This window comes from Pezoporus flaviventris, unplaced genomic scaffold, assembly GCF_033815535.1.
Source record: "Pezoporus flaviventris isolate CSIRO_AGI_PZ_B2104156 unplaced genomic scaffold, CSIRO_AGI_Pfla_v1 ptg000036l, whole genome shotgun sequence".
NCBI classification, from domain to species: domain Eukaryota; kingdom Metazoa; phylum Chordata; class Aves; order Psittaciformes; family Psittacidae; genus Pezoporus; species Pezoporus flaviventris.
Window position 1 is genome coordinate 4,517,909 of NW_026892584.1, and position 26,177 is coordinate 4,544,085.

Sequence of the window (26,177 nt, forward strand, 5' to 3'; positions counted from 1 at the left end):
GATAATGAACTTTTAAATTAGTCTGGGAATGGGATACCTGCCCCCTCTTCCGGCCTCTTTAATGTTTATGCTTTAAGAATTTCTCCTCAGTGTAAGAATTCTGTCACTCCTGTTCTGACATCAATATGCAAGATTTAACAAATAATGACAAAAGTTTTAAAAACTAAATGGAGGGAGTGCTGCTGTCTAGCTCTTTCAGATGCAGTTATATGATAAGAACTGTAGGGGTGCAAAATCTTAAGAAACAGGCAAATGTCAGAATACGAACCGATACTGTCTTTCCAAAGTAATTTTATCCTACCTGTTTGAAGTAGAAAGCCTCTCTGAAGAGGTTTTGGGATGTCTTTTCTGAAACTCTTCAGTTTTGATTTTTCAAATAGGCTGTTGGTAGGAGACTCATTTCCTGTTTCAGAGGTTGGTGGCCCTGTTTGTAGCATCAGCATTGAGGTGCTTGTTTTCTTCTGCATTGTTCTGTTAAAAAAAAGAACACCCAACCAACAAACACAAACCAAACCAAAAGCCCCAAACCTGAAGTTTGCAACCTGTGGCAAGTTGCTGATGAATTATCAAAATGACATAGCCGTTCTGTATTTGCCAGCAATAGAAATGTAGCCATGCTGACGCAGTGTTTTTCAAGCTCTTCTGCATTGTCAGCACTTCAAGAAAAAACAGCTGAAGGCTCTCCACTTTTTGGCCTTTAGTAAGTTCACATCTACTGATAGAAGAAAAGATGTGTGAAAGTTCAGGATACCACTATCCAGCAGTTCATTGCACTCAGGTTAGTTTGCTGGTTTGAGTCCTGAGTAACATTTCCAGAACTGCGCAGGAAGTTTTGAAGCATTTGTTTGAAAATCTGTAGCCTGCTGAGTGCACCATCCGGTCCTTTCTATAAGGGGAGGGGGAGAACCAACAACCAACCACCCCCAAAAACCCAACCCCCCCAGTAAATTTGGCCCTTATATGGATGGAATGGAAGTAGGAGGAGGGGAGAAAAGGGCAGGTTTATTGCGGAGAGCAAGTGGTATTTGTGTAAAGTAAAAAAGGGAAAATTACAGAATTCTGCATCTTTAAAGGTGATTTTTGATAGATTTTTATTTCCTTGATCTTAGCTCCCAAATACCAAGCAGGTCAATTAAAGGCTAAAGAGTAAATTGAAATCTTTGAAAAGGGAAGTCTGATTATTTTTTAACTCTCGTCTACCTTTTGTTAGAAGGAAGCTTTTATATTTTAGCATTTGGGACTGTTTCTTGAACGTGTTAAGTGCTGGAATCAAGATATTAATTTAAAGGTAAGGAATCATTAAATTCTCTATTATCTGTATCTTAAAAAAAAAAGATTTTTGTAGTCTTCACTTTCTAAAGTAGTGTGTGCAGAATTTTAGGAATCAGTTTCTGAGAGCTGAGAATGCTGTGGGAAATTAAAGCTTTAAATGTGAGATTTCCCATGGGAAAAGTATTCTTTCACTTTAGGAAGACCATTGTAGTTGGTGTTGTAGGTTTAGTAGGTAGATAGGTAAGCAAGCAGCCCTCTGAAGTTCAACTTCAAGAGATGAAGAAAAAACTTGGGTTTAAGTACTGAACATAGTGTTCTGCTGTTCTTAAGCAGTGTTTTATCCTATAATCTTGATGAGCATGCAAGTGCTTTTCTGTCCTCTGATATGGTAATTCATACCCAGACCTTTTTCATCAAAACCAGTAGGGGATTATTTTAATTAGCAGCTAAGATTCATTGACATTGTTGCTAAAGATTATATTTTTGCTCTGTTTTTGAGACACCAGGTGTTCAGATGTTATCTCAGGAAGTTAGCTTTCTTTTCCATGATAGCATTAATCTTATGTATGAATTCCCAAAGAAGTAGGATACTGAAATTACAGTTGTAAAGAGAAATAGAAATCCTGCAGAGAGTTTTGAAGGCCCATGTATTTCTTTAGTCACACTAATTCTTTTATATGTTCGGTTTTCCTTTTCAAACAGTACTTAAAACTTCAGTTTCTAGCGTTAGTAGTCTGTGCAAAAAAAATTTTGTCTCCTGATGCACTTGTCGAAACCTTCTTGGTGTCAATGCACTAGCAGGCCAACTTCCACTTTGTGGCCTGAGAGTTTGTAAACATGTGAGCTGGTATCATGCTTGGAAATCTGCTTTTTAAATATGCAGACTAGAAGTGTACTGCATGTATCCTCTCTGGAATATGGGCTAGTATGTTATCTAACCCCTTCTCCAAGACTGGGAGATGGCGGGGGGAAGGCATCTCTATGCACAGCAAAGGCTTACCTGTGGGAAAGCAAGAAGAGAGTTGCCCTGAATGCATACCATGGTGGTAATGTCAGTCACCAGAACAGTTCATTTATTTCAGAGGTTCAGCAAAAGCTCACAGTGACATAGCCAATGTATTTAAAAACATTGCGTTAACACTTACTGCACATGAGGAATTGCTGTTTGAGAGTCATGTAAGCATGCAAAGGCAGCACTAAATAAGACTATGTGATGTGCAAAAATAACAGAGTAACTTAGGTTCACATGGGCTGCTCTCGAAATGGATACCCAAAGTATTTATAGCTGCCCTTGGGTCCAGGGGATTTAAATAGCTCAGGTTTGCATTAGGGGTGTTCCCAGTAACCCTTTAGATCAAATCTAGTGATGCTTAATATTACAAGCAAGTGCTAATTATAGTGCTCTTTGGACAAGCAGGAAGTGGTTTCCCATCCTCAGCAAGTCCTAGCACATAGGGAACTTCATCCTGGGTTGAAGCTCCTAGCTGGCCTTCCCTTGGATGAAACATGTTTTCTTCACCTTTTCTTCATAAGGTGTCATGATTATCAGCATAAAGCAGTAGCTTGCAGCTGCTTGGGCTTCACCTCATCTCTCACTGAGGGGGGGGAAGGAATTGCAGCAGTTGGCATATTTTGAGTGTGCTGTGTCATGGCTTTGAGTGCAAGGGGAGTACACCTGCAGCAAGATTTGTGCTCTGGGCTGCCTTATGACATGATCAGTCTCTGCCCTCTCTGTACAGCCAGCCTTCTGTACTGAGGAGGGGGTGGAAAGCAGGAGGGGTCTGTTACCTCTCTTCCCATTTCTTCATGAATGCTGCTTACTGGCAGTGTTTAACGTGGTGTCTTTCTGCTTTGCTCTGTGCCCTCAGTAATCATTTTCTTCCACTGGTGATGGGAGGAATCTTATATTTTGAGGAGTATTTTGGCATGGCCTGGGTTATTTTGTAACTGGTTTAGGACTGCTGTGGGGAGAGGAATTGCTCTTCATGCGTTGTGATTCCTCATGACAGGGCGTTCTCCTGTCTGTCACAGGAGGGCCATGTGTTTGCAGCCCTGTAGCTTTCTCCTTGGACAGTCTACATACACCGTGGTAGGGGCTCAGAGCATCCTGCAGTGAGGTGTTTCTAAAGTAGCTTTTAGGTGGTGTGTGCATAGCTGTTGGGAGGCTCAGTCTAAAACCTGCCGCTGGCACTGTAGTTCTCCAAGCTCCGCCTTGTCCCTGTTTTGCAATAGGCTGTCCCTTGAGCATCTACAGCTTTCTTGCGCTTTAAGGATAGTCTGCTGTGGGGGTTGCTAAACTCTTGCACAAATTACTGTAGCATTACCTTTGGCAGCAGTGGAGGGAGGTGCCAGAGGTCTTGCATAGCATTTAAAATGTCAGCTGCCAGTCTAGACCAGCTGCCAGCACTGGAGCTCTGGCAGGGACAGGGCAAATGTGGAAGATGCTAGTGTGGACACAGCATGAGTCAGGCTGGGCAGGGACTTGTGTACAGAGTAGCCTGATGTTGGTAAAATGCCCTTTGAAATCTCCTAGCAAGTTGTCTCCTGTGTTGCTTGGGATATATATAAGGACATGCTACAGGCTCTTGGCTGTTGTATTTTGTATTCAGATGTGACTGTAAGTGGCCTGTAAGAATGTGGGGTCTGTGCAACTGGTAGTGACTCTGCTGGGTGAAACATAAAGCACTAGGCAGTGAGTCTTAACAAAGAATGTAGTTTCTAAAACCAATCATTTTGTTCCCATGCATATTGATTCTCAGGTTTTCTTTAATTGACATTTAAATGTTTGAAATTCATCTGTTGGTTGCACTGAATTGACATGGGAAAAATAATAAAACACAGAAATTTGTAGCTACTGTCCTTGCTTGTCATCATAGCCTTTGTGAGAAAATGGTCTGGAGAGCAGGTGTGTTTCCTCATCATTTTTGTTAGAAGCCTTGGCTTGCAGGGCTTTGACATGTGTACACATTTATGCTAATTTGACTCTCCCGTTTGCTGTTAGTGTGGGAAGTAAATTTATTTTTATGCTGTTACTTCTTTGCAATGAATTGTGCCAGCTGTTCTAAGTTAGATGCACACCCATTTGCCTATTCTGATTTAAACCGGGCTTCTTAATAGGACCTGTTAGGTATAAGCATGTCTACCAGAGATGCCCAATAGGTAGAGACAAATTCCAGATCATCTGGATTGGATCCAAATCCATTCATGAGATTTCGCTCTCTGGGAAAGGGTTCTTCTATACGGCAGTGTTAAAGGAAGAGCACTCATTGTGTTTATGGTTTGGCTGGCTAGTAATGAAGGGTGCATCCATGGAATGCAGGGGTGTGTGAATTAGAAGGGTCTCAGTGCCATAAATATAATAGTAGGCTGGATACTGTAGTATTTACCACAGTGTTTTACATATGGGATTAATCTATGCCCTTGCACTGGAAATGTGTGCCTTTCATGCCCCGTGCCTTTGCGTATGTGCTGGGTTTGTGTTCCTTATGGTAACAAAAGATTCCATTAAGCATCCCGTAAAATTTAAATACTAACTGGCATACAGAACTGTGCTTTCGATACCACTGGTAATGGAAATATTTACTGAAATGAAATTTCAGACTTCCTGATGGGAATGCTACCAGGATAAGTGTGAGCCAAAACCATTCATGAAGTTTTTGCTGTTCTAGTTTTACTTCTGTGTCCAGGAAAACTTGCATATACAATGAAAACCCAATCATGTTCTGCATCCAAGATCTTGGTTGTATTGCAGATTTATTTTTTAGTCTAGGAGGGTTTCTGAAATGGGGAAAGTGTAAGAATCAGATCATCAGAGGGTTAGTGTCAAAACTGCCCAAGAATTTACGAGTGAATAGAATAAAGTCAGTCTTAGTTGTCTTTTATGGCTTTTGTGTTTGTTCTGACCACTGAATTCTAGGAAAAAATAAAAGCCCAACTATAACATACTTTCCTAATGGCAAAATTTTTGCTAGTACATCCTTCAATCTGGTCTTCTCTATTTTAGTGCTGCACCTTCAGCCTCTTCCTTTTCTTGCTGGTCCTGGATTTTTTTTCAAGGATGGACTGAAACTAGTGGCCTGTGTTTTGTTAATCTGCCTTCTGTTACTTATTTTCATGTCTTTAAAATTATTCAGGATGGCACTAATGTAGTATACATGTTTTAGGCATGAAGAGGTTAATAAAGCTTTACCTACCTCATAAAAACATTCATGTTCGTGGCAGCCTTGGTACAGTAGTTATTGCCTGCAGTCTCATACAAGGACTATTATCCTTTTGATTGTTATATTTCTGCACAGTGAAACTGGATTTAACATTTTTAAAGGACCTCTAGGGTCCTTTTGTACACTCCTCAGCAGTAAATAGCAGTTTTATGGTGCCTCTTTCGAAAAGTGAAAGGGCAACTTTAGTAAATAGTTAATAAAGCAAGAATTCCTATGTTAAAAGGAATAAAATAATGTTCATGAAAAGGTGTTCTGAAGATGTTTTTGTGATTTAATTTTTGGACATAAGAAATTCATGGCATAAGAAACAATTCCCAAAGCCCCACTACTACTAGTTGGATTCTGGTTCTCTGGCTGCTTAAACCATGGCTTTACCTTAGGGTGAAGTAACTAGCTTTTTTTTTTAATTTTATTTTTTTTATTTTTTTTTATTTTGTAATTTAATTTGAGGAAGGGAAAAAAGTGAAAGCAGTAAGAATGAAAGTGAACACACTATTTAAAATCTCCAGCAGAAGTGAATATTTTGGGAAATTTCATACTAATTGCTAGCTCATTGTGCTGCAGTGGCTATTTCAAATCCATCACGTGACTGAGAATGATGCCACTCATTGTACTTGGATTGCTTAATGACTTTTTACAGGCAGTGTTATGTTGTAAAACAGTTAGGTAAGATGCTTCAACCACAGAATTAGTTTGGTACTAGTATGCAGTATGAAGAAATATTTTTAAAACTTTAATATCTGCTGGGCATTCATAGGCAAAACTAAAGAACTAGGTATGAAGTAAATACCCAAGCTGGTATTTCTTATGCAGTACTCTCTTCATCCATATAAAGTCTTGAGATGTGAGAAGTATGGTTTTGAATACATGGTTATGTTGTTTGGTCCTGTTGTACCCCTGAGACCTTAGATGAAGTCAGGTCGACGGAGCGGTTTGCCTTAGTCGATGAGGAATGGGTTAGAGACCAGTTGAGCAATCTGAACATCCATAAATCCATGGGTCCAGATGGGATGCACCCGTGGGTGCTGAGGGAACTGGCAGAAGTCATTGCTAGACCACTCGCCATCATCTTTACCAAGTCTTGGGAAACGGGAGAGGTGCCTGAGGACTGGAGGAAGGCAAATGTCACTCCAGTCTTCAAAAAGGGCAAGAAGGAGGACCCGGGTAACTATAGACTGGTCAGCCTCACCTCCATCCCTGGGAAAGTGATGGAACACCTTGTCCTTGGTGCCATCTTAAGGCATATCAAGGATAAGAGGGTTATGAGGGGCAGTCAACATGGCTTCACCAGGGGGAAATCATGTTTGACCAATCTCTTAGCCTTTTATGAGGAAATAACACGGTGGATGGATGATGGCAGAGCGGTGGATGTGGTCTACCTTGACTTCAGCAAAGCATTTGACACAGTCTCCCACAGCATCCTCACGGCTAAATTGAGGAAGTGTGGTCTGGATGATCAGGTAGTGAGGTGGACTGCGAACTGGCTGAAGGAGAGAAGCCAGAGAGTTGTAGTCTATGGGGCTGAGTCTAGTTGGAGGCCTGTAACTAGTGGAGTGCCTCAAGGGTCAGTACTGGGACCGGTATTATTTAATATATTCATCAACGATTTAGATGAGAGAATCGAGTGTACTATCAGCAAGTTTGCTGATGACACTAAGCTGGGAGGAGTGGCTGACACGCCAGAAGGCTGTGCTGCCATCCAGCGAGACCTGGACAGGCTGGAGAGTTGGGCAGGGAATAACTGGATGAAATATAACAAGGGAAAGTGTAGAGTCTTGCATCTGGGCAGGAACAACCCCAGGTTCCAGTATAGGTTGGGAAACGACCTGTTAGCAGTGTAGGGGAGAGGGACCTGGGGGTCCTAGTGGACAACAGGATGACCATGAGCCAACACTGTGCCCTTGTGGCTAAGAAGGCCAATGGCATCCTGGGCTGTATTAGAAGGGGGGTGGTTAGTAGGTCGAGAGAGGTCCTCCTTCCCCTCTACTCTGCCCTGGTGAGACCGCATCTGGAATATTGTGTCCAGTTCTGGGCCCCTCAGTTCATGAAGGACAGGGAGCTGGTGGAGAGAGTCCAGCACAGGGCAACGAAGATGATTAAGGGAGTGGAGCATCTCCCTTATGAGGAAAGACTGAGGGAGCTGGGTCTCTATAGTTTGGAGAAGAGGAGACTGAGGGGTGACCTTATTAGTGTATATAAATATATAAAGGGGGAGTGTCACGAGGACGGAGCCAGGCTCTACTCAGTGGCAAACAATGATAGGACAAGGGGTAATGGGTACAAACTGGAACACAAGAGGTTCCACTTAAACTTGAGAAGAAACTTCTTCTCAGTGAGGGTGACGGAACACTGGAACAGGCTGCCCAGGGAGGTTGTGGAGTCTCCTTCCCTGGAGACATTCAAAACCCGCCTGGACACATTCCTGTGTAACATTATCTAGGTGTTCCTGCTCCGGCAGGGGGATTGGACTAGATGATCTTTCGAGGTCCCTTCCAATCTCTAGCATACTGTGATACTGTGACTATTTGCCTGTGTACGTTTCAGGAGTCTGTAACTGTTATTGTTAAATATGTAAGAGATTTAATGTATCTGAGTGTTGCTGCAGCCTTAAATCTTGGAAGTAGTTGGGATTTGTGATTTTGAACTGCTGCTTAGATTTCATTAACTACTTTGCATTTTCTTACATTTTTAAGGGGGGGGGAGTTCTTCTATTTATTATATGCTACTTTTTATTTATTAACATTAGCTAGTACTACATAGCAAACATACTCTGTTATAGCTGAAATATCTAAACTCAGAGGTATGCCACGTATGCCAGTCCTGAGATAGAGTATGGATGAGTGCTGCTATTTTGAATCCAGAGTTAAGAGTGTAACTTGGGCAGTTTTTTCTACTGTACACTAGATGTATCTATACATTAAAATGTACTAGATCTTAGAATCCTGTTGTGAAAGGTTAACTGCACACAATGCCCTTTTGTTTCTTTGAATTTATAACATGTCTTAAACTCATTTAAAAAAACAAAGCAAAACAAAAAACCAACAAACAACAGCTCGAGGTTTTTTTTGAGACCACAATTAGACCTTCCTCAATCACTGTCCTAAGAGGCTCTATGTGAGTATACAAAGTGTATACCCTCTCTGGGTATACAAAGTGAATACTTTTATTTTAATAGTATGCTCTAACATTATACTAACAATGTTTCCTTGTGCTAAGTGAGCATTTTATCATCAAAAAGTATGTGAAAGAATATGGAAATTTCAGGTATGGTGATATGGTTTAAGCCTATATGGGAACATCATGACATAGCTGCATGTGAACAGTAGACTTCACTATGCATGATGTAATTCATGGCACTTTACATTTTGCAAGTTACTAGATATTTTTCACATGAATTTCAAGAATTCTCTTTTCCTAAGCTCTCCCAGTTAAATGCAAAAGAAGGAACTAGACTTGTGTATTTGATGTAAATTTGAATCTTACCTTGATGATAGAGAACCCTCCAAAAAAGGATGTGGCAAAGTGAAAGGTAATTCCAAAAAGTTTTGAAAAGAACAGGAGACAAAGGGAGTAGAAAAGAAAGAAAAGTAAATCTAATCTCTATGAAATAAAAGAGAACCTGTATGCGTGGAGGGGTGTGTGCATGGTTGCAGAGGCAGCCCTGGGTGTCAGACACCTTGTAGATAGGAGGTTGGTGATTCTGCTGTGAGCTGTTTTGGTGCTGGAATGAGATCGAGGTTTGAGAAGAACAGGAAGTTACATAAGGATATCTCTGTTGGTTGTTTACTAGCCAGTGCTACTGGAATAAACAACTGTGCTGGCAGTACAGTGTCTCTTTTGTCATCTAGTCTAGCAGCATGGGAGATGGAAACTTAAAGCTCAGGCCTTGAATTCAGTGAAATGAATCAAAGGGATAAGGCAGCTTGTCATATGACTTTCAAAACTTAAGCAGTATAGAGTAATATTGATCACAGACAAGAGCTTTTTAAATTCAGAAGTTCTTTTTGCAAGTATTGCTCTGTAAAGAGAACTTTAATAGACAAACATAGAGGTTGAAACCCTCACCCTCCCCATCTTCCCCCCCAAACCACCTCCCAACTCTCTTCCCCTGGGCTGTAGGGATATTTTATGGTTTTCTTACAAGTCTTTGGATAGAGAAACCTGTGATAGAGTCAGGTTTCTCATTGCAGGATGACAGTGACATGGGGAAGATAAATTCCTCAACAAGAGTGTGTGCAATGCACACAGAGACTTTTCTCAGTTCTCCAGCCTTAGCCACCTTTTTATTAAATGTCTGCAGACTGATTCAGTGACTAGACCTCAGTTTGCCTGGCAGAATTAGAACAAATTATGATAATAGAAAAGTACTTTCCTTATTAGCAGCTACTGGTGATGGTTTCACATTTTTTCTAGGCATATGTAGACATTTGGATCCACTAAACGTCCTCCTGCAGGTGTAATATTTTCACAGAAAAGAGAAAATCATGAATTCACTATGTCACAGATGCTTCATGAGGGAAGCTATGTTCAGATACTGCTTAATTAATCTTGTTTCTTTACAGTGAAAGGTGATTCAGATGCTGAGTTTTCTAGAGTGCCATGCATTAATCTAGTGCCAGAACACAAAAAAAAAAAAAGGAAGTAAAAAACCACACCCCACAACAAAACCAAAAAACAACCACTAGGAATTTAATAAGACTGAAACATCCTTGTTCCACTGCTGAGCAAACTGAAAGGAATGTATTTACATGTATTCACTGGAGGCTGCAAAGGTTCACTTATTATTTCAGTATAGTAGAATGTAGTGAGTGGGTTGGGAAGAAGTATGCTTTTGTATTGAAACTATAACACTTCTAGCAGAGATAAAGAATGCTTCATTTACCTTACTGAGTTCTGTATTCTCCCCAGGCTTTCTGCACAGTAATGCCCAGAGATCTCTCAGCTCCATTCTACATCATCAACTAGTTAGGATGCATTATAAAAATATACCCTTTTATAACTTCTGAGATGGGAATAGTTTAATTAGGTTCTTAGCTGAGTAACTGAAACTCAGTGGCAATGTTTCAATGTTAGTGTTAAATTCTGTAATTGGAAACAAAGTTCAACTAAATAGATAAGGATTTTGCCAGCACTATAGAAAAACATTTATGCTATTATTTTATGATACTGTAGGAACTGTAGTAACTTTCTGTAGGTTATATTTAGATGTCTATTTCTTTTGTTATTTTCAAGGAACACCTGGCAAATTTGTATTTCTGTGTAGTTAATAGTGCTTTGACTTTGTTTTGGGGAAAAGGAGAATGAGAGGCAGAAAACTGAATGGAATGAAACTTTGGTGTAGGTCTAGCAAATTTAAAGGAGTTTAAAGTATGAGAAAGAAATGCTCCATGTTCTTGCTCTTTTAAAAAATAATAGAACACTAATCCAAAAATTTTACTTGCCTTGTTCATGTTTTATTTTTATGCCAGATCTGGAATACCTAGGATAGCATTCTCACTGTGGCTAAAATACAAGCTTCTGTAATGATCTCGTATTACAGACTTGCTCTCTTCAGTAAACTAGGGTTTGTTTTGTTGTTGGTTTTTTTTTGTTGTTTGTTTTGGGTTTTTTGTGTCTGAATAGATACACAAAAACCTTTTTCTTATTTAAAATGGAGTAAGAGTACCTGTTTAACATCTTTCATTGACAACAGTGAAGGTGAGACTTATTAACAACTTGAGCCTTGTCCTGGGTTCAGCAGTAGCAGTCACCTTTCTCCTTTGTGGTAGCTGGAGAAGTGCTGTGTTTTGACTGCCAGCCTGGGAACAATGTTGGTGAAACCGATGTTTTCGGTTGTTGCTAAGTGATGCTTACCCTGACCAAGGACTTTGTGAGGCTCATGCTCTGCCAGGGAGGAGGGGAAGCTGTGAGGAAGCGGAGATGGGGCGCCTGACCCGGGCTGGCCAAGGAGGTATTCCATACCACAGCACGTCATGCCCGGGGTGGGGGGTAACTGGGAGTTACCCAGAAGGACAAGGGCTTCCGGGTGGGACTCGTTTCTTGGCCGGTGGTATCGTATTCTCTTCCCTTGTTATTTTCTCTTACCATTGTTGTAGTTGGTGGTGGCAGTGGTGATTTGTGTTGTACATTGGTTGCTGGACTGTTGTTGTCTCAACCCATGGGGGTTGCACCCTTTCGATCCTCCTCCCTGTTCCTCCGGGAGTGGGGAAGGGGAGAGCCCCAGTGGGGGGGGGGGGGCCTCGATTGTTGTCAGCCCGGCACCACTCACTGGGAGTGAGTGAACAAGTTGCCTGACTGGGTTTAAACCACGACAGTTCTTTTTGGTGCCCAACGTAGGGCACGAGGGGTTGAGATAACGACAGATCTGACTGGATTAATAGTCACTCGTCACAATGCTGATTTATTGGCTCTCAAGGTTGTTCCTCCTGATCTCGCAGTTTCAGTATATCGTACCTTACTTCCATCCGGTATTTGCTGTATTGGTGTTTTTCAAGTGTGGGGCTTGGGCTAACGTTTTTGTCTCATTGTACTTTATGGTAATGACTTGTAATACAATAGAATCGTTGATCATGAAACTGATCTGGCTTATGTTCCCAGTGTGATCACCACCTTTATACTTTGGGAGGTATATAATAGAAGTGCTTAGCAATTACACATCTTTTTTCTCCTTCTCAGGTGCTCAACCTGTGAAGAAGACATCCTTTTACCCTCCCAGTCGTGCCCCCAGACCATTTACATTTGAGAGTTTTGAAGTTTTTGAATGGCCTTTTAATGCTGTTGAGACTTGTTTGCTGATCATGATCGGAATCACCATGCTAACACGCATACAGAGTGTGTTTTGCTCACGACTGATTTCAAGAGTTAAGCAGAGTCAGGTTTGGGTCTTGTCTGGGGTCAAATGACGATGTAGGAGGATCCCAAGAGTTGACTATACTGGAGGCTGAAATCAGCCTGACTGGGAGGGAATGGCAAAAGCACCCTATTGTGACTAGTCCAGAGGCTCCATGCATTCTCGGCATAGACTACCTCAAGAGAGGGTACTTCAAAGACCCAAAAGGGTACCGTTGGGCTTTTTGTATTGCTGATTTGAGACTGAGGAAATTGAGCAGCTGTCCACCTTGCCTGGTCTCTCAGAAGATCCCTCTGCTGTGGGGTTGCTGAAAGTCAAAGAACAACACGTGCCAATTGCGACAACAGTGCACCGGCGGCAATATCGCACCAACCGAGACTCCCTGATTCCCATCCATCAGCTGATCCGTAGACTGGAGGCCAGCTATACCCCAACTGAGAAAGAGATACTGGCAGCCTATGAAGGGGTTCGAGCTGCTTCAGAAGTGATTGGCACTGAAGCACAGCTCCTCCTGGCACCCCGGTTGCCCGTGTTGGGCTGGATGTTCAAAGGCAGGGTCTCCTCTACACATCATGCAACTGATGCTACATGGAGTAAATGGGCTGCACTAATTACACAACGAACTCGAATAGGAAATCTCAGTCGTCTAGGCATTCTAGAAGTCATCATGGACTGGCCAGAGGGCAAAGATTTCGGAATGTCACCAAAGGAGGAGGCGGTGCATGCTGAAGAGGCTCCACCATATAATAAACTGTCAGAAAGTGAAAAGCAGTATGCCTTGTTTACTGATGGCTCTTGCCGTATTGTGGGAAAGCATCGGAGATGGAAGGCAGCTGTATGGAGTCCTGGACAATAAGTTGCAGAAACTGCTGAAGGAGAGGGTGAATCAAGTCAGTTTGCCGAGGTGAAAGCCATCCAGCTGGCCCTGGACATTGCTGAACGAGAAAAGTGGCCCGTACTTTATCTCTATACTGACTCATGGATGGTGGCAAATGACCTGTGGGGGTGGGTGAAGCAATGGAAGCAGAGCAACTGGCAGCGCAGAGGTAAACCCATCTGGTGGTGAAGGTACATCATGTAGATGCCCATGTACCCAAGAGTCGGGCCACTGAGGAGCACCAGAACAACCAACAAGTGGATAAAGCGGCTAAGATTGAAGTGGCTCAGATGGACTTAGATTGGCAACATAAAGGTGAATTATTTTTGGCCCGGTGGGCCCATGACACTTCAGGCCATCAGGGCAGAGATGCAACATATAGATGGGCTCGTGATCGAGGGGTGGACTTAACAATGGACACTATTGCCCAGGTTATTCATGAGTGTGAAACATGTGCTGCAATTAAACAAGCCAAGCGGTTAAAGCCTCTTTGGTATGGAGGACGATGGTTGAAGTATAAATATGGGGAGGCCTGGCAGATTGACTATTGAAATATTCTGACTCCAGCTTTGTGAATGTAATATTTTGATATTTAATTTCCATGTTTAAAATGTGGAATGCATAAAAAGAAATTTAAAAATGTTTCATCAAAGTGAAAGCAACCAAGAAACTTACAGTATTACAATGACCACATGCCAGAGTCTGCATTCATATTCAACTTCCACCTGGGAATACTGAAAATCTCCTAAATTAATTTAATTAGCACGCCTAAAGATTTCCTGTGTTGCTAGGAAAAAAAATAAAATTACAACATCCATGTCTTCCTGCAAATCCCTCACCTCAGAAACAGATTAATGCTATTTGGGTTTACAATTGTAGCTCTACAGACAGTAACCTCCCCATTCTCTCAGTATGTAAATTTTATAAGATATTACAAGTTATTAAAATAATATCTTGCAGGTGTTACTAAAAATGAATCAGTTACTTTCCAATTGATGCAACTGGCTAGTCGACAGAGAACTACTGGTTTCCATCATTTCTGTATAATGTTAATTTTATTCTTGCTGTGTCACAGTCAATTACAACTCTGTGTCTTCATTTATTCCTTTAAAAAATAGCATGAATCACTATCTGGGCATGCATATTTGAGTAACGGCTACTTACAGAAATGTAGAATGTTCTGCTGTCTCTGAAGGAGAGACAATTATCAGACATTTTGGCACTTACTAGTTGAGAACTAGGTGTAATATATTTATCAGAAGGACAAGCAGAGGAGGGAAAATTCTACCCTAGGTCTCCCAAAGCAGAGTTCTTTGCTGGGAAACTGTAAACCAGAAGATCTGGCTCTACATAATTAGAAAATGTTTTTGTTGTTTGAATTATCAGCAGGATCTGCTCTTAGTAATTACATGAAAGCATACCGAATCAAGAGACATATTCTACTCACTTCTCTGTAAAACACATTGCCTTCTATTCACTACAGCAATGCCCTTTAATTTTTTTAATTCAATATACTAAAAGGTGTCTGGAGCCTCTGAAGTCTGTACTCATTTATTCAGTCTGAAACCACTACCTGAAAGAAATCATGATAAAGGAGAGATTAGGATATGCTGTATTTCTCCTGCCCCTGCAAAGCCGTCTTGGATTCATGTGCAGTAGCCTCCAAATTCTTGGATTTTTAATTCCTAAAAATATGAATGCTTCTGACCTAAGAAAAGAGCAAGTATGGGGAGAGAGGAGGTATGATGTGTCAAGAATGGGTGAGCTTACCCACATTTGCAAACAAAAACCTACTTGTTATATTTCCTGATGCTGGTTACCCAGCTGAACAGTTGAGATTTTTCACACAGAATCACACAGAACTTTTAGGGCTGGACAACCCAAACTCTGCTCCACACACTGCCAGAAGTTTGGGCACCAGAACAAGAACTGAGAGGTCTGATTTCTTACATAAATTCCCATTTTGGAACCGCCGTGTGTGTGGAAAGTGGTGAAAATTCACAACTCTATTTGAAGTTTCTTTTTTGTTTCTTTCTTCTTTTGAAGGACTGTCAGTTATGGCTTCATTGGAAAGATCTACAAAAGCATCTACAGGCAAAGTTCAGCCAAATACCCAGCACACCTCACCTGCAGTGAGAAGCAACTATTACCTGCATCATAGAATCACTCTGAATCATAGAACAGTTAGGGTTGGAAATGACCTTAAGATCATCTAGATCCAACTCCTCTGCCATGGTCAGGGACACAATCCATCATGAATATTCAGATTTTAACTGGGTGGGGTTTATCCTAGTTGGACCTCTTGATTATCAGCAAAATGAAAAATCACTTCTGAACCTGAATGAATTCTTTTACTACAAAGCTGTTTAGCAAGAGAATGTTTCTAAGCAGTTTTCAGTAACATAATTCAGCAATTTAAAATGTCCGTATAAAGCTCCTTGCTCATCCAAGATCATGACTAAATATGACACATCTCATTTCAACAGATTCAGAGAGTGCACTTTAAAAATACTGTAGTGAGAATTTTCCATACATCTATTATCTGATGCATTGTGCATGCTGAAACTATTTTTAGCCATTTAGAAGAGTATGGTAAGGAATGCAGAATTCTATGCAAAATCTCCATGAGAGTTTCTGAAAAGAAGTTATTTAATGAATCAAAAGCTAAGGATTCTGATCTAGTCAGAGTATACTGGCCATCCCTCAAAGAATTCAGTTAAAATATTAAGTATTTCGCCCTGCAGGTATAGTTTAATATACTGCAAACATCAAGCAAGGAATGACTACTTACCTAAACAGAGGTTATTAAAGAAATCTTTTCTTAGAGATTCCTTGAGCATGTCCACAATTGTTAATGCTACGCGCAAGCAATATTGCTGCTAAAAATAACATTATTTGCCCAAAACGGTATTTAAGAAAAGCAACATACATTAAAGAAAAAAGTAACTACAAAAAAAAGTGAAAGTGATTTGCTTTGGGTTTTTTTTCTTGTTTGTTTTTTTCAGAAAACTAATGTATTTTCAACTACTGGGCTACTCAACAACATTGACTCCTAGAGTAAGAGACTTTCACTTGAACTATTCTTCATACTTTAGGCTTGTACTGTATATTGTACTGAACTACTTTCTCTTTATTAATTTCTTCTCTGGTTCCTGGCTGCAGGAAATATTTTGAGTACACACAGCAAAATAATCACAGAAGAGCTAAAAACTATTGAAATGTTTTACCATACAAGCAAAGGAAAAAGGAATCCTGTATTACTTTGAATTTTGGGGAATGTAGGCTATCAGCTGCAGAACTCCTCTGTAAATGTAGGGTATCTGCAGACACTGCAACCATCCAAAAGAGGGTCAGTAGATCAAGTCAGTGGTGCTGAGGACTTTGCATCCGCAGAGTATATGCATTTGAACAGATGAAGTAAGCTGAACAACAGTAATTAGTAATAACGTGGGAGTACATTCTGAAAGGACATTCCTGATCTGTACATGCATCCTACATATTTTAGAAATTTAGAAATTGGGGCATAGGAAAGAAGATCAAAGAAATTGTCTTTATAAAGCTCTTGTTCAGTCCCTGTGTCTGGTTCAGTCCCTCTAGAACTGGGTGGAAACACGTAAGTGACTTCGCATTGAAGAGACCATAATGCATAAAGTGACTTCCAAATGATCTCTTCAACATGATCCGACTGTTCACTTCAAAGTGTTACCAAATTAATGTCAAATTAATTTCAAAGTCTCTATAAGAAAATAAGGCATAAATAGGGTTTACACATCAAGCTTTTGAGGAATAGCTTAATGAATACTTAGGAAAATTATTAGAGGAATAAATCCTTGAAGTTATTAAACTTATTACAGGAATATCTAAACATCCAAATTCCAGTATGTTAAGTGCTAACTCAACAAAGGAAGAACTTCTACTCTGGAAATGCTGCTCTGTAAGAAACTTAAAATACTATCTGTACATAAGAACTCCATCAAAATAAGATAGAAACCAGCAAGCAGGTAAGTTAGCACAGCGGAAGTGAGTATAAGTCTAGAAAGGTAAGAATGCCAGAACCCTTTCTGCAATTTGATACTAACTTTCCCAAATTCTCTATTTTCTGAATGTTATCTTTACCGTACCTGTTTAATTAGGAACACTTTCGCCATTAGTATTTAACCAAATCTGTTTAGGCTTGCCGTGGCTTAAACCCAGTCAGGCAACTTGTTCACTCACTCCCAGTGAGTGGTGCCGGGCTGACAACAATCAAGGCCCCCCCCCCCCCGCCCCCTCCGGGGCTCTCCCCTTCACCGCTCCCGGAGGAACGGGGAGGAGGATCGAAAGGGTGCAACCCCCACGGGTTGAGACAACAACAGTCCAGCAACCAATGTACAACACAAATCACCACTGCCACCACCAACTACAACAATGATAAGAGAAAATAACAAGGGAAGAGAATACGAGTCCCACCCGGAAGCCCGTGTCCTTCCGGGTAACTCCCAGTTACCCCCCACCCCGGGCATGACGTGCTGTGGTATGGAATACCTCCCTGGCTAGCCCAGGTCAGGCGCCCCATCTCTGCTTCCTCACAGCCTCCCCTCCTCCCTGGCAGAGCATGAGCCTCACAAAGTCCTTGGTCAGGGTAAACATCACTTAGCAACAACCGAAAACATCGGCTTCACCAACACTGTTCCCAGGCTGGAAGTCAAAACACAGCACTTCTCCAGCTACCACAAAGGAGAAACATGACTGCTACTGCTGAACCCAGGACACCTGTGGTGTTTGTTTTCTGGGGTTTTTTTTTAGGTTGTGTTTTGGTTTGGGTTTTTTTTATTTATTTCTTGGGTCTTCTAGTTTGTCAGCACAAGATCCCAGCTGCATAGTGGAAGCTAAAAGAAAGGCAGGGCAATTCAGCAACTTTTAGCATGGGCTGTCCTTTGCTTTCATTTTCACCTGAAATGCAGGTTTACTTAGTTTTGGATTCACCACTGCAGTGTTGAATGTTCTGTTTGCTACTGAAGATAAAGCTTACTTTTAGGAATTCTTAGTTCTTGAACAGCATTGCTTATCACATCATTTCCAGACAAAGACCTGTTTATATGGAGTGAGAACAAATGTTCAATTCACGTCCTTGCTGATTCCCTACCTCTCTGTCTCACAAACCCCTGGTCACTTAGGGTAAATCTAGAAAATGAAAACTTTGACTTAGGTATTTCCCTCGCAAGATGGCAGCATTGCTTCAGAGAATAAGATTGCCTGCACCATTCAGGATGTCTTGAAGTTTTTAATATTTCCATTTTATCCAGTATGTGAGAGAAACTTTGACAAATGTGTTCATTTGTGTTATCTGAAGTTATATATCGATATCAGTCATGGGACTGGATGAGTTTCATTCATTTGCTGCTATGTTTTCAAGCTTTGCAATGAAAATAAGTTACCAGGAGTTTAATGAATTTTGTGAATTATATTGGAACTATGTAATTTTGATTCTTTATTATTATAATGGCTCTACTTAATACTGTAGCTGCATTTCTGAGGCTTCAGCTGCAAACCAGGAAATTTATTGCACTACTCAGAAATATCTTACAAGAATTTTAATTTCTGATTTATATCTATTTTTCTTTCCTATCCACTGAGAGCTTTTATTCTTTCAGGATTTGATCTTGCTCTCTCTGAAGTTGCTGGCTGAGTCAGAATTTTAGGGTAAGTCCTGTAAGGAGGTAAGAACAGCAAGTAAGAACAGTTTTTAATTCCCATTTATAGACAGGAATTATGAAAGAGCTGTTGTTTGAACCATTAGAAGCACTGACTTTCATTTATCTCTGGGCAATCCTTGTATTTGCTTTCAGGGCAGCACTGATAGACTTTCAAAGGGATTAGGTCAACTTTATTTCTGATTTTAAAAACAGGTCTACCACTTTGGCCTTACCCATAAAGAATAAAAAGCTTGGAAATACAGGAATACTCATGATGCTGTCTTGGATGCAGTTGAGCTTCTAAGAATATAGGTACATATGTTTTTTTCTTTTAAATATCATTTTGCCTGTGATTCTGATTTTACAGCATGAATTTTGAGCCGAAGGATAATATTTCTGAATTCATACAGTTGTTTTATAACTCTATTCAGATACTACATGTGCCAAAAATTCTAACAAGACCATTTTCATTCTTAAATCAGGAAAGTATTTTCCATGATTGCCTGGAGAAATCTCTTAAAGTACTGAAGGAAATACACTTTGCTATCCTGAGTAGCAATGATTATTGTTTCAAGGAGATACTGAGTGGTATGTTGTAACACTATAACGAAAAAAGATTTAAAGTCTTGTATTTCCATTTTCTTGAAGATTTTATGCTGAGCACACACAAACACACACAAGCTTGCTTTTCTTGTAATTTCTCAAAATCCAGCATGCTTAGATAAGGTTTTACTGAGAGGTGGTGACTTCTAGGTCCAAGGTGGGTTTAGTCTGTAAGTGTAACTTTCTACTAATAGCCCAAGTCATTTGACTTAATATTTAGATCAAAATTAATATCTTTATATTTTCCCAAACTGGAATGTATGAATTGAGTATTTAGTTTCTTCTTTAATGTACCTAGAGATTTTTATTGGTGCAGTTCTTCTAATCTTCAGCAATTCACAGTACAGCCTCCGAAACATTTACCATTAGCATAATTTCCTTTTGTAGCTTAGACCACATTTTCTAAAACTTCTGAAGGAAGAAAGCCATGGATATAAATCATATTAAGAGAATGAAGTCAGACCTTTGTGTGATAAAGAATGCTGAATTCTGCTCTTTCCTTCCTACCTCAGCACAGAGTCCAAGTACATAGAAGAAATTTACATGATGGTATCTTCATTTGTAGAGGCTGGTGTCTCCACTTTAACATGTTTTCTAGGATGTTTTAAGAACTGAACTGGAATATGTGGATAGCAATGTATGAGAGCTTCAGGAAAGTACATTCAGACGGGAAGTTTTTTTGACTCCTGCAGGTCAGCACACCTCCATCATTCCAACTGTCTTTGGTTAAAAAAGAGAGAGAGCATCAATCTAACCTCCTGGTCTGATAAAGCCTGTAATATTCTCTATGAGCCCTATGCTGCTTGCCTCCTTACTCACTCATCCTGGCAATAGGACAAGTCCAGCCTTACCACTTTCAGAGGAAATTGAAGGACATTCTATTTTAGAGAGGAAGATAATTCAAGGGGTAGCCTGTAGCAGAATATTGAGTGTTTAAAGAAACTAAATAATAAAAGTTATTGTTGATGAAATGCAACATTGATCACATTCAGGTCTAACCCACACCATTAAAAGTCAGAAGCTATTTTTTGGTAGACTGTATAAAATTAATTTCTTCCTAGTGGATGAGAATTCTTGTTATAAATGGGTCCTGCTGGTTTAATCAGGAGTGACCATATATGTGGTCCTTTATTCTACATGTATTGATGTTCAAGTCAATTTTTTTTTTTTTTAATTGTTTGGCTTTTACTGTGTGTTTTGGGGCTATTAAGAAGCAGATTGAAAGACACTGGTGAATGAGTGTCCTGGGTTCAGCAGTAGCAGTCACGTTTCTCCTTCTTGGTAGTTGGCGCAGTGCGGTGTTTTGACTTTCGGCCTGGGAAGAGAGGTGATAGCAATGTTTTGGTTTGGCCATGGATTTTGTGAGGCTCATGCTCTGCCAGGGAGGAGGGGAAGCTGGGAGGAAGCAGAGACAGGACATCTGACCCAAACTGACCAAAGAGATATTCCATACCACAGCACATCATGCCCAGGATGTAACTGGGAGTTAGCCGGAAGGGCTGGGAGACTGCAGGGTTGGAGGAGGTATGGGTCGGTGCTTGGTCGGGCCTGGGGGGTGAGTTATCGGTTGGCTGGTGGTGAGGTGTTGTATTTTCTTCCATTGTTATTTCCTTTATCATTATTATTACTGGTGGTAGCAGTAGTGATTTGTGTTATACCTTAGTTACTAAACTGTTCTTATCTCAACCAGTGGGAGTTGCATTCTTTTTGACTCTCCTCTCCGTCCCTCTGGGAGCAGGGGGAGGGCAAGAAGGGGGGGGGAGTGAGTGAAAGAATTACCTGACTGGGTTTAAACCACGACAATGAGGTACTCTAAACCTTTATAGTGGCACTTGTAAGACAAAACCTAAACTTTTATGATGTAGGTTTTATCACGTGTTAATTCCATAACCATTTTTGATCTACAAACAAATAGAAGATTTAATTTTTAAGCACTTGAAAGTCAATACTTTTCACGCATGCTTACTACAAAGCACAAAAAAGAAAGGAGGTATTATTTCCTCTACAGGGAGCATAATAGAAAAGGACATAAGAAAGATGATATGCATCCCATGTGGTTTAATGAAATACTGAATTTTGGGTTTATTCTCATTTTTAGTATGGCCTATTTATTTATTTACAGACCTAGAAAAATACTCATCCAAGTTTTTATTATAATCCATATGATAATAAAATTTTCATAGGATAGCTTTGTAGTTTTTTGCCACTCCTGAAAGCCATGTTGATTGACTAATAATTATCAGAAATAACATCCAAGGAGTAGAAGCATCTCCTTTTTCAATACCTCACTTCAGCCATGAAAGAATTTGCCAAGGTACTGTTGAATATGATCAGATTAACAAAATTTGCTTCTCACTCAGAAACACTGTTTCAGATGCTCAATGTTCTGCTTCACATTTCCATCCTATTTCACTTCTACATGCTTTAAGGATTTATTTTTGTGTTATAGGCAGAGATGATCATTAAAATTTCAGTTGGTTCGTATGTTGATGAAAGTGTACCATTAGAAAATGGATTCTTAAAAGCATGCATTATGCTGTAATGTTCATAAAAATGCTTTTCAGTAGATGAGTACTACTCAAAATTATTGCATGGATCTGCACTTGGCTTGTATTTTGCTGCAAATAAGTTGTAATGAAACCCCGAACAGATTGGCCCACTCCTGTGGGTCTGATGTGCCAGGCCATGTGATCCACACAGTCCAGTAAATCTGATTGTCCCTTACCTCCACCTGGCTGGAGGCAGGGCACCTCTAGTAGTGATAACAATATCGGTCACTTATGTCTTGTAGACAGGGATTAGTATTCTTTATCACAGGAGCTGGAGTAAAATTGGCTCTTCCACTCCATCTGGGAACCTGCTCACCAGAGACTGAAGCTGCAGCTTTCATGGCATCACAGTATCACAGTATCACAGTATGCTAGAGATTGGAAGGGACCTCGAAAGATCATCTAGTCCAATCCCCCTGCCGGAGCAGGAACACCTAGATAATGTTACACAGGAATGTGTCCAGGTGGGTTTTGAATGTCTCCAGGGAAGGAGACTCCACAACCTCCCTGGGCAGCCTGTTCCAGTGTTCTGTCACCCTCACTGAGAAGTTTCTTCTCAAGTTTAAGTGGAACCTCTTGTGTTCCAGTTTATACCCATTACCCCTTGTCCTATCATTGTTTGCCACTGAGTAGAGCCTGTCTCCATCCTCATGACACTCCCCCTTTATATATTTATATACACTAATAAGGTCACCCCTCAGTCTCCTCTTCTCCAAACTATAGAGACCCAGCTCCCTCAGTCTTTCCTCATAAGGGAGATGCTCCACTCCCTTAATCATCTTAGTTGCCCTGCGCTGGACTCTTTCCAGCAGCTCCCTGTCCTTCTTGAACTGAGGGGCCCAGAACTGGACACAGCATTCCAGATGCGGTCTCACCAGGGCAGAGTAGAGGGGAAGGAGGACCTCTCTCAACCTACTAACCACCCCCCTTCTAATACAGCCCAGGATGCCATTGGCCTTCTTGGCCACAGGGGCACAGTGTTGGCTCATGGTCATCCTGTCATCCACTAGGACCCCCAGGTCCCTCTCCCCTACACTGGTCTCTAACAGGTCGTTCCCCAACCTATACTGGAACCTGGGGTTGTTCCTGCCCAGATGCAGGACTCTACACTTTCCCTTGTTATATTTCATCAGGTTATTCCCTGCCCACCACTCCAGCCTGTCCAGGTCTCGCTGGATGGCAGCACAGCCTTCTGGTGTGTCAGCCACTCCTCCCAGCTTAGTGTCATCAGCAAACTTGCTGACAGTACACTCAATTCCCTCATCTAAATTGTTGATGAATATCATCCTTGACCTTTACTCTCCTCTTCAATTCACGCACGCATACCTCCAGAGCTGAGGTAGGTTTTCCAGCCCGCTTTCTCATGTCTTCTCCGTGATCCTGCAGGTAAAACCATAGGGTGGCCTGTGGCCTGTACCTCCTATGTCTTCTCTCTCAAGTAGTAGGGCGCCTTTTGTTTATAGCTGAGACGGGCTGGTACATGTAGGGAGCTGGATAGATCAGATAGATCGTCTCCCAATTGTTTTAACTCCTGGGACAGTTTTTCCACAGCTGAAATGATGGAAGGGGTGAGATTGTCTTCGAACTCTCGGAGTTGATGAATCAGTTCATCCACTGTTGGTGGTGCTACGTCATACCAGGTTATTGATACCAGTGAATGTGCATATGATGGTGGTGCACTCCGTGTAAATTTCCACCGCATGGGTTGTGTACTTTCAACTTCATCTGCATTCCCAGCATCCAGCCTACAATAGATCATCGCTAGAATGGCTGATTTCCTCAGAGATTGGATGCCTTTCTTTGTTGTGGTCCAGTTGACTGAACGACCCATAACATCGTCCTTGTAGGGAAACCTTTCCCTCAGAGCTGCCAAGTGCTGCCTCCAGAAGCTGAGGGACTGTTTCTCTTTTGCAATTGCTTTGTCAGTTCCCCCTTCCCTAGCAAGTGATCCCAGCTGCTTGGCTTCCCCACCTTCTAGTTCATGACCGTCGGCCCCATTGTCCCAGCATCAGAGCGAACAGGTGATGATGTGCTCCCCTGGATGATGGGTGAAATCTTTTTGCATATTCCATATCTTGGTTGAGGTCTGGCATCAAGAAATCACCTCTTCTTCCTCTTCCTCTGATTCACACAATAATGACTCTTGTTCAGATGCTGTCCCATGTAGTAAGTGCATTGGTTCTTCATCTTTCTTCACTGTATGGGTTGCTCTTTGTGCCTCTTGTTTGCTTTTCCCCTTGTGTACAGAGGCAATTGATAGTGGCATGAACTGGTCCTTTGGTTTAGCTGCAGTGACTATCACTGTGGTTGGAGTGGCTGCAGTATCTGTTGTTTGGGTTGGTGCAGCCGCTGTGCTTGGGGGTTGAGTAGCACCAGCAGCTGCATTGTCTGTTGCTGTTGGGGTTTGAGCAGCTGCTGTACTTGTCACTGGAGTTGGTGTAGCTGTTGTACCTGGAGTTGCAGTAGCTGCGTTGTCTGTTGCTTTGCCATCAGATACAGAAACATCTTTTTCCCTTTGAAGATGCTGGATGGTATTGAGCAGGGCTCTGTAAGCGTAGGCTAAGCCCCAGCACATTGCCGTGATTTGTCCCTCTCTGGTATGTCCAGGATGACAACATGCCTCATTTAAGTGTTTTACCAGTTTTTCCGGATTTTGCACTTGTTCAGTGGTGAACTTCCAAAGCACTGGAGGAGCCCACTGGCCTAGATACTTGCCCATACTATCCCACACACCCTGCCACTCATGACTTTCTGGCCTCGGGGAAAATCTTTTGGTTCTCCTATATCTTCATCTAACCCTAGACAAGGCCCAAACCTGACTCTGCTTAACATTTGAGATCAGACAAAATGGTCATGGGTAAAACACACTCTGTATGTGTGCTAACATGGTGATCTTCATCACAGTCGGCAGGCAGGTCTCAAGGGTACTCAAAGGCCATTCAAAACTGTCAGAACTTTCAAAACATGCTGTAAACGATCTGGTGGGGGAGCTGGGAACCTAAGGGAATGTCTCCTTCATAGATTGACCACCCAAGGAGGGAAAAAAAGATGTGTAATTGTTAAACACTTCCATTATATACCTCCCAAAGTACAGAGGTGATGACCACACTGGGAACGCAAGCCAGATCTGTTTCATGATCAATGAGTCTATTATATTACAAATCATTATCATAAAGTGCAGTGAAACAAAAACCTCAGCCCAGGCCCCCCCAGCCAATAAACACTAACACAGCAAATACCAGCTGTAAGTAAGGTACGACATGCTGAAACTGTGAGATCAAGAGCAACAACTCCGAGAGCCAATAAATCAGCATTGTGATGTGTGACTATTAATCTGAAACAATGAATGCTTGTCACAAATATGATCAGACACACTCTGGTCAGATCTGTCGTTATCTCAACCCTTAGTGCCCCACATTGGGTGCCACAAAGAACTGTCACGGTTTAAGTCCAGCCAGTAACTCAGAACCATGCAGCCGCTCGCTCATTCCTCCCACTTCTTCCTCCGACCATTCCCGGAGGGATGGGGAGGAGAATGGAAAGAATGTAACTCGCATGGGCTGAGATAAGAACAGTCCAGTAACTAAGGTATAACACAAACCAATACTTCTACCACCAATAATAATAATGATAAGGGAAATAACAAGGGAAGAGAATACAACTGCTCACCACCCACTGACCAATACCCAGCTCGAACTGAGCAGTGATCTAGCCCTTCCGGATAACTGCCCCCAGTTTATATACTGGGCATGACGTGCTGTGGTATGGAATACCTCTTTGGCTAGTTTGGGTCAGGTGTCCTATTTCTGCTTCCTCCCAGCTTCCCCTCCTTCTAGGGAGAGCATGAGAATCAAAAAGTCCTTGGTCAGAATAAACATTACTGTGCAACAACTAAAAACATCGGTGTTATTAGCGTTGTTCTCAGGCTGAAAGTCAAAAACACAGCACTGCACCAGCTACTAAGAAGGAGAAAAATGACTGCTACTGCTGAACCCAGGACACTCTTCCAGTGTGCTAGGGGCTGTTGTTTCTTTGTTTCTTTTTCAAATTCTTGTACAACAGTAAAAGCTGAAAAGCAGAAATTGATTGGTCAGCAGAAGGTGCACACAGAAGGAACAGAAGAGAAAAGCA

General features: G+C 41.4%; 1 long non-coding RNA gene across 2 annotated transcripts in view; it reads right to left on the bottom strand.

The window, feature by feature from the left end:
* Positions 1-333: 333 nt before the first annotated feature.
* Positions 334-26,177, bottom strand: part of LOC133274115 (uncharacterized) — a 68,712-nt gene continuing 42,868 nt past the window's right edge. Inside the window, exons 4-6 of one of the 2 annotated variants that reach the window (XR_009745032.1) lie at positions 4,856-5,049; positions 543-715; positions 335-471 (exon numbers count right to left, since the gene is read on the bottom strand). This is a non-coding gene — a long non-coding RNA (uncharacterized LOC133274115). Of the gene's footprint in view, positions 472-542; positions 716-4,855; positions 5,050-26,177 lie in introns of both variants that reach the window. The other variant, XR_009745033.1, reaches the window with a different exon arrangement.